Raw genomic sequence first — 13,286 nt, forward strand, 5'->3', positions numbered from 1 at the left:
GCTCATCTCATAAACTGTGGAAGTGCAGCGCCTAGCACAGTGAGGCCTCATCTGAGGTTTCCCTGTACTATCCCAGTTCAACAGATGAGGCCAACAGGAGATGGTCAGATTAGACCGAATAATGTCACTCTTAATTGTTATCTGAATGCATTAGAAGAGCTATGGAAATACATTAGCCACGGGTTCTCTTAATGGTGGCATTTATAGTTTGGTATCGAAAAGCAGACGGAGGCAGGGTCCCCTAGCAAATATACACTTTGTCCTGTCTCAGATATGCCCTCTTGACACCGTAACACATGACAAGGCTTTGTGATACTGCTTTGTCCTTATCCACTGAGGATGGAAACCAGTCCAGTAAATGGGCTTCCCTGAGCAGCTCCTGCCTTGCAAACGATGACAAGCTGATAGGTGAGTGTGCAAGAGCACACACCAACTGCTGAAACTTCCTTAACCTGACGAAGGGTTTTTGAACCCGAAAGCTTACTTAATAACTATTCTCCAACTATTTGGGTTGGTCTAATAAAAGATATCAAATTCACCCAAGGAACCTTGTCTGCCTATGTCCTTAGACCAACACGGCTACAACCTAAACCCCTGCATTTCCCTTGGGCACTTACACTCTTTCTGTTATCTCCAGAATCAGCTCGCTTGAGTTCACCACAAAATCAGCCAGAATTAAATACATTTTATTTAAATTTCTACCGACATGATGCTTTTGGCTCTGCAAATGAATGGTAGAAAGTGATCACCCTTTTCCCTGACTCCACAGTTAGCGGCGCTGCACCCTTGACGGGGCTATTACAGCCTTCGCCTTGTTCTTCTTCTGCACACATGCTGTGGGGGTCTCCTCTCCACTAGCCTGTAAGACAATGCCCACCTAGGCAGGTTAACTCAGCTAGCAGTGACCCCCCAGGAACTCCAACAGCATCGCGGCGCCCACCCCTACACGTGGAGCGCTGGAGGTGAAGGTTGCATCTCTGCAGCAGCAGACTCATACTAGCAAGCAGACACTGGGTGCAACATCTACATGTGCAATTAATTTGAAGTAGGCTTACTGCACAGAAAATATATTGTGCAATAATCTTACTCAGGGCACGTCTATGTGTGCTCCCTCTTGGGAGCAGATTTGCTCCCAATGGGAGCTGCCCAGCTAGTGCTCACTGCTCGTTGCCCCACTGCTCAGCTCCCTGATCCTATGGGGATGGGAGCGGGGGGCAGGGACAGGGCGGAGGTGGGAGGGCAGAGAAGGGCCCAGGCCCCATACTGATTGGCTCCTGGCTCCTGGGGGAAGCTGGGAACTGAGCAGCACTAGGACCAGGGGGAAGCTGGAAACTAAGTAGCACTAGGACCTGCTGGTGCGGCTGACCGGGAGCAAATTTGCTCCCACTCAGCGTCTACACAAGCCCTACTGTGCAGCAGATACTGTGCACTTAGTTTAGTACAGGTACTAGCGAACTGCAAAGTAAAGTAATTTACTGTGCAGTAGTTTAAAACATGTTACTTGGTGATGCTTTACTGCACAGTAAATTAGTCAACTGTGCAGTAAAGTGTCTCATGTAGACACACCCAGTAAAGATGCTAGGTGGATGCATCTCTTGTTCTAGGAGTGAGTGAGATGGAAGGGCCATCGCCCAATCCTTTAACACTCATGTTTCTCTCCAAAGCATGTCTGCCCGCTTGAGCTGTAATCCTATATGGCCCCAAGTGCATGAAAACTGCCAAACACGGACCAGAAATGGTCCATATGCATGGACCAGAAATACACAGCCACGCTATCCACTCAGAGAAATACACTAGCACAAGGGTATACATTTAATGACCATGAATGCACGTGGTGTTTCATAACTGGAAAATGCTATAACATAGAGGAAAGTGCTGGCCTGGGAAAAATAACCGGTGTTGCTGTCTGCCAGTCCATTCCAAAACTGGGCAGCAAAATGTCATAGCACTCAATAAGTTGCAATGAAAATCAGTGAAAATATCAACCCTCTAAATCCCGTTCATCAGACCCGCTGCGCACCCACAACTGCAGTGGAAGCTCATGGAAACCGGAGTTGTTCCTGGCCTCTGAGTCAGGCCAGTGAGTCTCTCAGAAAAGAAAGAGAAAAGTTTTTACTCCGTACTCGAATAGGACGTGGTCCACACTTGTCAGTACAGAGGATAATCTCAAACAGGGGCTAAAACCCGTGAGAAAACGCGCTCCCGCAGGAGAGTGATTACATGGAGCACGCTGTTTATTTTGTTGAAGTTGAGGGTTTTGAGTCAACAGAACTGTTGTCTTTCCCCTCCTTAACGAGATAATATTTACACTTCTACCGTAGCGCAGAGGTTTTCCCTCTAGCACATTCTTTGTAGGCAGGATGCCTTTCTAAGTACAGACAAACACATCACCCGGGGACAAGAAAATGGTCCCTCATCATTGCATCAATCTTTCGGCCTCTGGTGCTCCCATAACATATGCTCAAGAGAATCAGTATTTATCTGACAAGTGGGAAAGGAAATAAAACACAAATTTATTTTTCACAACCAGCTGAGAGCATAATCTGCTCCCTGTAGAATCCAATGTTGCACCAATTTGTACTGGGCTCCATCGACGAGGACTGCCCGTTCATGGACTATAAATGCACCGATTAAATTAGTTCCCTTTTCTGCTAGCCTTGAACTCAGGGGAGGTAGATTGTTCTTGTCAGCAACTGTAAAATTTTAGGATAAAACCTTTTGCGCTTCTGTTGAGAATAATTTTGGCATTAATTCCAACAGTAAGCAAAATTCAAGGGTGACGTTTAAAAGAGTTTTGAGAATTAGGTTGCACGCCTTTTATGGCCGTGATATACGTTGGGAAGGTTTTACAATTGAAAATGGAATCAAAGCAGTGAAAACCAGAGATGCTGAACAGTGGTGAAGTGCAAAGAAAGTAAGGTTTCTTTTACCCGTGACTTAGAAGCTAATTTTGTGCTGCTGTTTGCTCGAGCCTGTTCAGTTCGCGTTGTTGATGGGGCATCTGCATATATTGCCCATTAAGCCACGTTGCACAGAGACAGACATCAGTACACGTGTGCGTGCTGCCCCCAGCCACGTCACCTGCCATGCAGTCATGTCCACACCCGCTTTAATCAGTGACTCCTGGAACGGGGTCCTAAGAGTTGTGGCCCAGAAAAGGGTAATTTCACCGGCTAAACCAAACCCAAGTGCTTCTCTGCAAACTGACTAGCTGCATCATGTCTGCCTGTATTTAAAAAGCTACCTGCCTTCATTAAGAAGCTACCTGCTTCCCGTCAGTCCAGCCTGTGTGCCCACAGCGCACCTCATCACCGACATACGGGATGGCGAGATCAGTGAGGTGAGGCTGCCGCGAGAGGGGCTGCAAATAATGAGGGGCGGCAGGTCCCCGGAAACATGAAGCACTTGGGGACCTGGGGTGCACAGGACACGTACCGATGGGGAGGCGCAGATGAGTGGGTGCAGCACAGCACTGAGGCAATGCTGTTTTCGGTCTAGCTCCCCACTTTGGGCACTGCTGCAATACAAATAAGGGAGAAACACTATTAGGACCAGAGTGGGCTAGGCATGACTGGAGCCAAAGGGATGGCGCTGGAGGACATAGGACCTCTCCAGCTCTGGGTCTCACACTCCAGGCCGATGAAGGCTGCATCTTCTTGCTACCACATCTGCAGATCGGTCTGGAAGAGCCACACCGAGGGTTTTAAGGAGGATCACGCTGGTTGTAATATAGAAGCAAGCAATGCTTCGACTGAGCCCCTGCCTTTAAGTCATTACTCATGTGTGTTTTAAACCCTGTGCATCTTGCAAGGAATTGCTGGCATTTACCACTGATGAATAATACACATTATTTTAATTAACAGTCATGGCAAAGCCCGGATGGGACTCGAAGGCATGGCCTCCTGCTCCGTTCTGCCTGGAGCTGTGTCTGAGCCGAGGTCCTGCCACAGTGCAGAGCACACGGGCAGGGTGGGGAAAGGCAATGTTTCTTGACTGCAGGACAAGAAGCAGCATTTTTTTCCACCAGCTGAAATGAGACAGCCCTTTTTCTACCAGAAATGCTATAATAAAAGGCAAAAAAAGGGAGGTGTCCCAAAATACAGTGGAAATGACTGGAAGAGGTGACCTGGCAGGGTAGCCAAGGTTCAGCCCAGACCCTCAGCTCCCCGAAATCAGCCAGCAGCTACCTCTGATGTGTCCAGACCGCTTCTCCCCTCCTCACTTCCGATCCACCCCTCGGTGCTGCGTCTGCCACAAAGACGTGGCACACACAGCACCATTGCCACGGCACAAGTCTGTTTGGAAAACAACCCGTGATCCGAGCCAAGCCTAGCCTTTGCTCTCAGCTCTAGAAAAGGGCACTTTCTTCTCAAAAGGGTGGAGACGCGTCATTTGCATTGATTAAGAGTCAACAGCACCAAGGATGAGAATCCCCCATCTGACATGCTGGACCCGGTGTTTGCTATTCTGATCAAGAGGATGTGTTTATTATTATTATTATTTTTTATATTAGCCCCAAGCTGACACCTGGTACTTTGAGCCCCTCCATCTGTACGGTAGAAGTTGAACCAGAGCTACATTTGCTGCACTTAGTAAAACAGCCCTCCGGGTGAGAAGCCGGCAAAGAGAAACAACTGTCACAAGGCTGCCTTTAATTAGGTGGGTGGAAGAGTTTCCAAGAGTTAGCAGATGAGAGTGGGCCAGTCCCTGTCATCACCCAAGTTCATGCAACATTTATAACTTCTACATAGCAACCCTCTCGGAACAAAAAAAACAACCACTCCATGTCGAAAGCACATTTAGGTGGAAAAGTAGCGAGCTCCAAAGCTGGGGAAGGCCAGAATTCAGATTCCCTGGTAAAAAATGGAGAGGAAGGTCCTGTGGGTATATCCTCATGTTCGGGGAAGGGGATCACCACTGCATGGGAGAACAACGTCCAGGCCCTCGAGTGACGCCTCGCTTTGAAGCAAGCACCTCCCTTGAACACCAAAAGGAAGATGTAAAGCAACCACACTACTGCAAAATGCCACTTTCCACCCCTCCCTGCTTGGCCTTGCCAACACCACTCTGGACCTGGTGCGCTGTATGGTGGGAAAAGACTCATGTCACCTGCGTGCCAAAGGGTCCCTCGAGGTCACGGCTGAGCCCGCGGCATGTAGGCGTAGAGTTGCTTGAGACGCGTGTTCCACCCCAAAACTGTTCCAGGAATTCGACTTCTTTCAACTTCCCCTCTGAATGTGACTTAGTTTGTCCCATAAAATAAATAAAACATCTTCAAAACAAATATGGTTACTGGAAAAGCCAGATTGGCATTTGCCAAAATAGAGTCTTCACCTGCCGAGACGGCGGCACGGAGGCCTTGGCACCCCGGAGGTTAGGCTGGGCCTCTATTTTTGCGCAGATCAAAGGCGCCCCGATAAACAGCCTGCTATAAAATAAATGACTATTCACCGGCCCTAAGAACAGACTGAGGTCATATGAAGAGATAATGAAATTGAAATTACTATCTGGAATTAATCCAGCGGGCAGGGGAATGAAACGTCGGCTACTTCCCAGAGAAACAACTGTCTTTTTCCCTTGCCTTTTGTCAGAACAAATCCATTTTACAGCACTTGATGCAACAGCACCTGATCTGTCTTTGCATTGAGATGTTTCAAACATTTTCCGGTTGTGAATCACAACATAAGGTATCAATGGGATGCTGGAGACAGGCATTAATTACAAGACAATTCTCCTTGAACTGGATTCTCCATACGTGGAAGACACTACACAGAACAAGGCATGCAGCGAGGAGGAGGCGCGGTAAACCGCTAGCTCTTGGGTACCAGCTGTTAGCATTGTGTCTGACTCAGATGTAATCTATCAGCATGGAGGTCATGTCAGAAAGCTATTGACTGCCTTTCCTGCCTCTCTCATCCTTAGGAGAAGTTACCATTTCAAGGTCTTCGTGAATGCAGTCGCGTGGGAGAAAAGAATCAACACAAGCCCAGATTATGCCCTCCCTTTGTGGAGAGAGAAAGGCAAACTCTCCGAGGTACCCTGGGGACACTTCTCTCGTTCTCCCGGGCCAAGAACAGAAGTAAATGTGTGAAGCTAAATAAGGATGTTGTGTAGTGTAAATAGAGCCTGCAGTGCTAAAAATATCCGTCAAGGAAAACCGTAGCAGCCGCACATTAGCACACGTGTAACAGTTCTGCTGACGGGGACATCGGTTTATACTTATGGGTCTCATTTCTCCAGGGAGAAAGCTTCCTGTCCTGGACTCCTGCAGAGCTACCAACCGGCCCATTGTCCCACTGAAGCGCGCGTGAAGCATGCGAGATGCAGTGCGCGAGCGGTTTTTCCCGGGACGATGCCGCATGCCTCTCTAAGATAGTTGCGGCTCATTCAAGTTCATGGCCAGTCTATCCCGGGACAAATCTGCCTCGCGGATGGCCTGGTGACAGAGGAACAGTGATGCAGCTGGAAGGACGCCAAGTGTACAGGGCTGTGCTGCTCCTGTTTTGTCCCGCTTTTGACTCGCACCGTGCAGATAGAGAAGCAGGGCTGGACGGGACCTCCAAAGGTCACCGACTCCAACCCCCTGCCCGAGCCAGGATCATCCCCGTCCAAACCATCCCAGATAAGACAGAACTGCCATGCATAGAGTTTCACATCAGGGTTGATGGCAAACACCCTAATTACCTAGCAGGGAAGCTACAGCAGCCGATGTCCTGCTTCTATAAAAAAGGACTGCCTCAAAGGAGACGTCTTTTGACAGCCCAACCAGTTAAAGCATGGCTCGGGCATCACCTTCTGCTGCAGACACATTGGTTTGTTTTGGGCTTGGCTTTCCTCTTTCTGGATAAACAGGGTCTGGGCAGGAGGCAGGAGGCAACCACAGGTGTGAGACAGGGGTGCAGCCGAACCCCCAACCCTCTCCAGAGCTGCGGTGCCGGATGGAGCCAGGCCATCAGGAAGGTGCTTCCTGCAACAAAGCACCCACCTCCCCCTTCGAAAGAACTGAGACTGACTCATTTTTGCTCAAAGTCCCCCTACTCCCAGGTGCCGAGGCCCAGCCGCAGAGCTGGTGCTCTCTCTTCCTGCCCCGACTACCCTGTGTCACTGGGTAGGCAGGAAGGGCAGAGGGAGGATGCTCGTGCAGCACCGTGTCCACAGCCTGGCAGGTGGGAGATGCGGGCTGGTGTCCCTTCACCCCGAGCAAGGCCTACGACCCAGACCCCTTGAGCCTGTGCTCTAACCACTAGGCCATTATAAGAAAGATGGGCGGTGGCATCACTACCGATGAAGCAGAACAGCACCGGACGGGGCTTAATCGGTGCCGAGGAGCTGGGTGTCAGGTGCGGAGAGCTGAGCTGGTCAGGTGTGGGCTGGTTTAGCTACGTGCAGAAGGCAGGACCACGCACCCTGTGGGTCTCCCCGCTCGCGTGCGTCGGCCCCTTGTGAGCTTAGGCATCGCCAGGCTTGGAATGCTCCAGGGCTGTTTTTGGAGCGCAATCTTGGACTCAGGCACCTACAGTCCTTGTGGGACCTGGCTCCTGCGGTTCATTATGTGGCCACGTTGTGCTCTGCCCCTAAACAGTGTCAGTGTGAGCACTTTGCACGACCCACAGCTGCAGCACTGTCCTCCCACGAGGCAGGAGTGCCCGTGATTTCCAGCTCAGACCCTGCGTGCCCAGCAAGCCAAGCGGGGGACTGACTTCCTTCCTGGAATGAGAAATAACTGTCTGCCAGGTAAGCTTGGTTGCAATCATCCTGCGTTCATGCAGAGGTTGGATGAGCTGACCCAGAGTTCCCCTCCCACGCTATGAGTCCGTGCTTCTCACACGGTACCTTGTTTTTATTCCACATGCTTTGGTTTGTTTTTTCAAAGAAGAAACATCAGTGCCATATGCGCTGCATGCCTCAGCAGATTAATCACCGATGCGCCGGGTGTTATCAAGGCAAATCATTTAGCAGGGGTTTAATACGGCTCTTTGTGGAGCGCAGTGGGCAGCCGCGCTCAGGGAACCCGTTGCAGAAGGAGCAAGGGATAAGTCCACCTGTGTCGGACTTTCCTTTGTCACATCCTCCTGCCACCCAGGCAGCCAGATGCATGCAGGGGGCTTTATCTGCCTGAAAATAAGGAAGGACAAGCCGGTATGGGAGGCAGGATAACGACGCAGACCATCTAATAGGCTGCTGCATTGCTGCAGCTCTCCTGTTTCTCTACCGGTAGCCAGGAACGATTCGCGGCTGAAAGGAACCAGGAAAGCACAGTCGAATGCAGCCTGTGATACCATCGCTCCTTCCCCTCAGCCACAGCCAAATGCACAATCAACATTGCTTTTTTCACTTGCCAAAATAAAGCTCAAAGCAGCGGGGTGAGGACGGAGCACGTGCAGGCACACCAGAGGGCAAAAGCCCACGGCTGCGTTGGGCAGCACCGGGGGCCTGCAAGGCATTCATGACACAGCCCCTGCGCCCAGTCTTGAGGTCGAGAGATAGAGGAAAGAAGCCACCTGGGGCGAGGAATGGCATTGCCCGGGTTTAAACGGTCCATTAGACAACACAGCAAAAGTGCTTGTCGAGCATGCTCGGAAGCAGGCTTACGTCCTACCAAAGGCAGTGAGATGGTGGCAGTGCCTTGCTCAGCTGGGCTGCTCGAGCAGATAAGAGCGTACTCTGATGTCCAGACACATTTGGGTCTCTGTAGATGTTTCCAGTACCAACTCCCATTCATGCCTGCTAGGACAGGGGCCTAGGGAAGAGATGCCTGGCTGCAGGGACCTGGGCTGAAGCCAGAGATTGTGCAGAGCATCAGTCTGGCATCAGCAGCTGTATGCTACCCAGCATCCATCCTTGGAGCAACCCATACTTCCCCGGCCACCTGCTCCTTCAGGGCCGGATTGGGGCTGGAGTCCGGGGAGGGGCAGGCCGGGAGCCCAGCTGCAGGGGGGCTGCAAAGAGGGTGGAGCTGGGCTGTTCCCCGTGGGGGCAGACGACAGGACAAGGAGCAATGGGCTCACATTGCAACAGGGGAAATTGAAGTTGGATATTAGGAAAAACATGCTCAAGAGGAGGGCGGTGAAGCACTGGAGCAGGTCACCCAGAGAGGTGGTGCAGTCTCCGTCCTTGGAGGTGCTGAAGACCCGGGTAGACAAAGCCTTGGCTGGGATGATGCAGTTGGGGCTGGTCCTGCTTGGAGCAGGGGTTGGACTAGATGTGACCTCCTGAGCTCCCTTCCAGCCGCCTTGTCTGTGAGTCTATGATACCAGGGGGCAGAGATAGCCTCTTCCTGCGAGGGAGCAGCTGAGCTGGGCTCCTCGCTGAGGTCCCGCGGTTCACAGCTCACGCCAGCTAGACCTCACCTGCGTGCACCGCCGGAGCCGGAGCAGAACTGAGGGGTGGGCAAAGTACAGGCAGAAGCTGCAGCAGCAACACTGCGAGGCAGTTTCAGCTGAATGGCAATATCCTTCCAGTGGAGCGGGGGGCTTTCCTCTGGGGCTGCAGGAGGCTCTTCGCTGCACTGTTTCCCTTGTGTGCAGCTGCCACAGGAGAAGAGAAACTGCGCGGGAACAGACCTCATAATCCCGGGGCGATGCCTGCGAGGGCCAGGCTGTTTGCAGTGGGAACGGCGCAGCTCTGACGCACGCCCCGGGGCCACAGACCTGAGACCCATCGCAGAGCCTGCTGCAGCTCTTGTGAAGCATGATTTATTTCTGCATGCAAAGCTGAGGTGCTAGGAAGGAGCTGGGAATATAAGTCAGGTGCTGTATTTCCTCCGTATCTTGCCCCTCCTTTGACTCCATCCGCGCGCCCCGGGATGGTGCGGCAGTGCACAAAGGCAGCAGAGATTTCGGGAGAAGCACACGCTTGGCAACCTGGGCAGAGACTTTTGCTGTGTCAGGAGACTCCACAAATTGGGTTTTATGATGAATGGTCTAGCAACTGCACACAGAAAGTGGGTCGCTCACATTCACTTTCTCCACCGCTGATTAAAATGCACAGGGAAGGAGGGCAGCGCAGTGATTTTCAGACGCTGGGTGGATGCTGTAGAAGGGCGGCGGCTGGGTTTCGTCTCTCAGGGCCTGCCCGTCCCCTACCCCTTGTCCAGACGATTCACTGTTTGGGGAAGCGCTGTGTGCGAGCTCCACGAGCCAGGAAGAGCCTCAGCAGCATTTTAGGGCAGAGCAGTAGCCGACAGCTGGCGGCCGTAACGAATGCAGGAGCACTTAATGCCTGCCCTGTCGTTACCTACTCGGAAATGACCCAGCCGCTGTTGTGTAACAGGAGTGTGGATCTTAATTGGGACAATGGAAAGCTAGATGCTAACTCAGGAGCTGCTCCACAGGCCTCCCCGGGCAGGCTGCAGCGACCTGGACCGCACGGGGTGACAGCAGCCGTGGAAGGCATCTCCCCCACCTTCGAGACCGGTTTCCAGTCCCTTGACACGGCCAGCTCAGCCTTCGCAGGTTCCCGTGTGCAAGGCACGGCCTTGGGAGCTGTCACAGCCCAAACTTAGTTTTTTCATCTCATGAAAAATTGCCTCGCAAGATCAAAACCCAGCTCAGAGCTGGCAGGAAAATGGATATCGGGAACATTTTTGCAACTCTTGCCCTTCATGCACATCTTTGTGTTGATGTTTTTCAACTTCACCAGATTTAATCCCAGGCTTGTTTTTTCCATAGACTTTCCTATGATGCATCTGTCCTGAAAATGCTCTCAGCTTCCTCTCTCTGTCTCCCCTCCTCAGCCACAAGCAGTCAGCCCTCACGCTAATCACGGCTCTGGGGATTCACAACCAATCTCATTGCTCTTGAAAGCAATGAGAACGGCCCCAAACAACAGGCTGGGGGAGAATCACAGACAACGAGGGTGGGAAGGGATCTCAGGAGGTCACATCTAGTGCAACCCCCTGCTCAAAGCAGGACCAGCCCCAACTACATCGTCCCAGCCAAAATCTCCAGTCTCTTTGCAGCATCTTCTCCGCCCTCACCCTGCCTGTCGCTTCCTGCTTCACTTCCTTCTACAAGTGCCTCTGGGATATACGCCGGTGGCAGGGGTGGGACGATCTCCATGCATCTTGGTGCAGGAAGGCTCTGGTACTCCCCTGCCTCTACCTCGCTGATGCCAGGTATGTCAGCAGTCTTGGATAGCTCAAGCGACACACCTGCGATGCCGATACTCCCACTGTGCGCTCACAGAGCTTTTGTGCACCTAAAGTACACGGGGAGCTTTGCAATTGCAGTGTGCGAGTACGATACGGTGCAGTAGCTTTACATTCACACCCAAACGCCAATGCACACTCACTTCACTCTGCAAGAAGTTCCTCCTGCTGATGTACCCCCAACCGCGAACTGCTCCACAAGAAGATACACAGAGGGGTTAGCAAGCACTGTCCTGTGGTCTTAACCCCCATGTCTCTTCTCCTCCATTTGCTCTTGTCCTTCCCACAGCATAAGCTCTGGGGAGCATGGGATCTCTTCTGTCAGTGCTATGCACATCCAGGGTACTGCTTCACTAGCAGGCATTAATGATGGCAACCGCATGAAAAAGCACAAGAGTAACACACCTGGTGTACCTGAAGCTAAAAACCTTGCAAATGGGGAACATGATTTGAATAGCATTCTTTACTTTAAGCAGCTGCTAAGAGCAAGAGCCATGTGAAATGCTGCACTGACACATTTACATTAAAATTAACAAATATATCTGGGACCAAAAGGTGTGTTCGGCGCTTTGATTCCCAAGTGCAGCACGTTGTGTTCAAAACCTTTTCTTCTCATCTGCGCTCTAAGCCTCTCCCTGCAGGGCTGTCACCAGGGAGCTGCTTGGGATTCTCCATCTCAGGTGCTTACTGATTTCCTAAACTGCCCTTTGAAGTGAAAATCAGCTTTTCTAAAGGTTTATCTAAGCTTCACTAAAAAGGCAGGCCGGACTCCACCAGGGCATTGTGCTGGGTTATTAGGATGCAACTTGTTAAAGAGCTGGCAGCCCCGCCAGGGAACGCTTCTGGATCATTTTCCTGGCAAATAAACCACCAGCTCTGCTGCAATTCAGAAGGGACTGGGCTCGGTCCGGGCACAGGAAGAGCCAGACTCAGAAAAGTAAATAAAAGTGGAGAGAAATGCTGTAAGTCAACGGCAACACAAAGAGAATGAAAAGTAAGGCAATGATTTACTTTACAAAGATGGAGGGCAGTGATTCCTCCCCTCTATTCGGCACTGGGGAGGCCACATCTGCAGTCCTGTGTCCAGCTGTGGGCCCCCACGACAGAAAGGATGTGGACACATTGAAGAGAGTCCAGCAGAGAGGATGGAAAATGCTTGGGAGACAGGACTTGCGAGGAGAGGAGGAGGGAACTGGATTGATTCAGTCTGGAGAAGAGAAGACCGAGGGGGATTGAACAGCAGCCTTCACCTCCCTGCAGGGGGGCTGCAAAGAGGATGGTGCTGGGCTGTCCTCAGTGGGGGCAGATGATAGAAGGAGCAATGGGCGCAAGCTGCAGCAAGGGAAGTTGATATTAGGAAAAGCTCTCTCACTAGGAGGGTGGTGAAGCACTACATCAGGCTACCCACAGAAATAATGGTCTCTCCATGCCTGGAGGCATTTAAGACCCGGCTAATGGAAGCCTTGGCTGGGATGATGTAGTTGGGGCTGGTCCTGCTTTGAGCAGGGGGCAGATGCAATTGGTTGGTCCTTTCCAACCCAAATTGTCTATGCTTCTGTGGTTTTGGAAGGGGCTGAAACACCTCTGCTTCAGGGCCACAGCCAACCTGTGCCTACAGGGGCCCACAGGACACTTTCCTGGGGCACGCCTCTTCCTATCACGGCCACTGCGAGGGTTTTGTGCACTGCTCCCGATGACACTGCTTGTAGCGGCCACCCTTGGAGGCAGGACACTGGTGCGAATGAGCTCCCGGTATGATCCAGCTCAGGGATGCCACATCCTTGGGCACTACCAACACACAGGTACTGGAGAGCGATGCAGTACCCAGAAGCCTGGAAATTCAACAAGAGAGGCAGTAACCTTCCTACTACAGATGTTGAACAGCAGCCCAGCACATGCAAACACTCAACAGCGCCCTGCTGCACTGGACAGTCGCTCCCATGGCCTGCCCTTCTCTCCGCTGACACCGATAGCCCGCTTCGTTGGTTCAGAAGCCAAGGGAGCTGGCCTACTGCTTTCCTTGGACTTGCTGTAGTTTTATGATAAGACCAAGATCCCCTCTGTGGTGCCACGGCTGGCTGCAGTCCTCGGGGACAGAAGCCACTGATGCATTAGCCTGTCTCCGTACATTCAGGTT

The sequence above is a fragment of the Alligator sinensis genome, unplaced genomic scaffold (assembly GCF_000455745.1).
Source record: "Alligator sinensis unplaced genomic scaffold, ASM45574v1 scaffold209_1, whole genome shotgun sequence".
NCBI classification, from domain to species: Eukaryota; Metazoa; Chordata; order Crocodylia; family Alligatoridae; genus Alligator; species Alligator sinensis.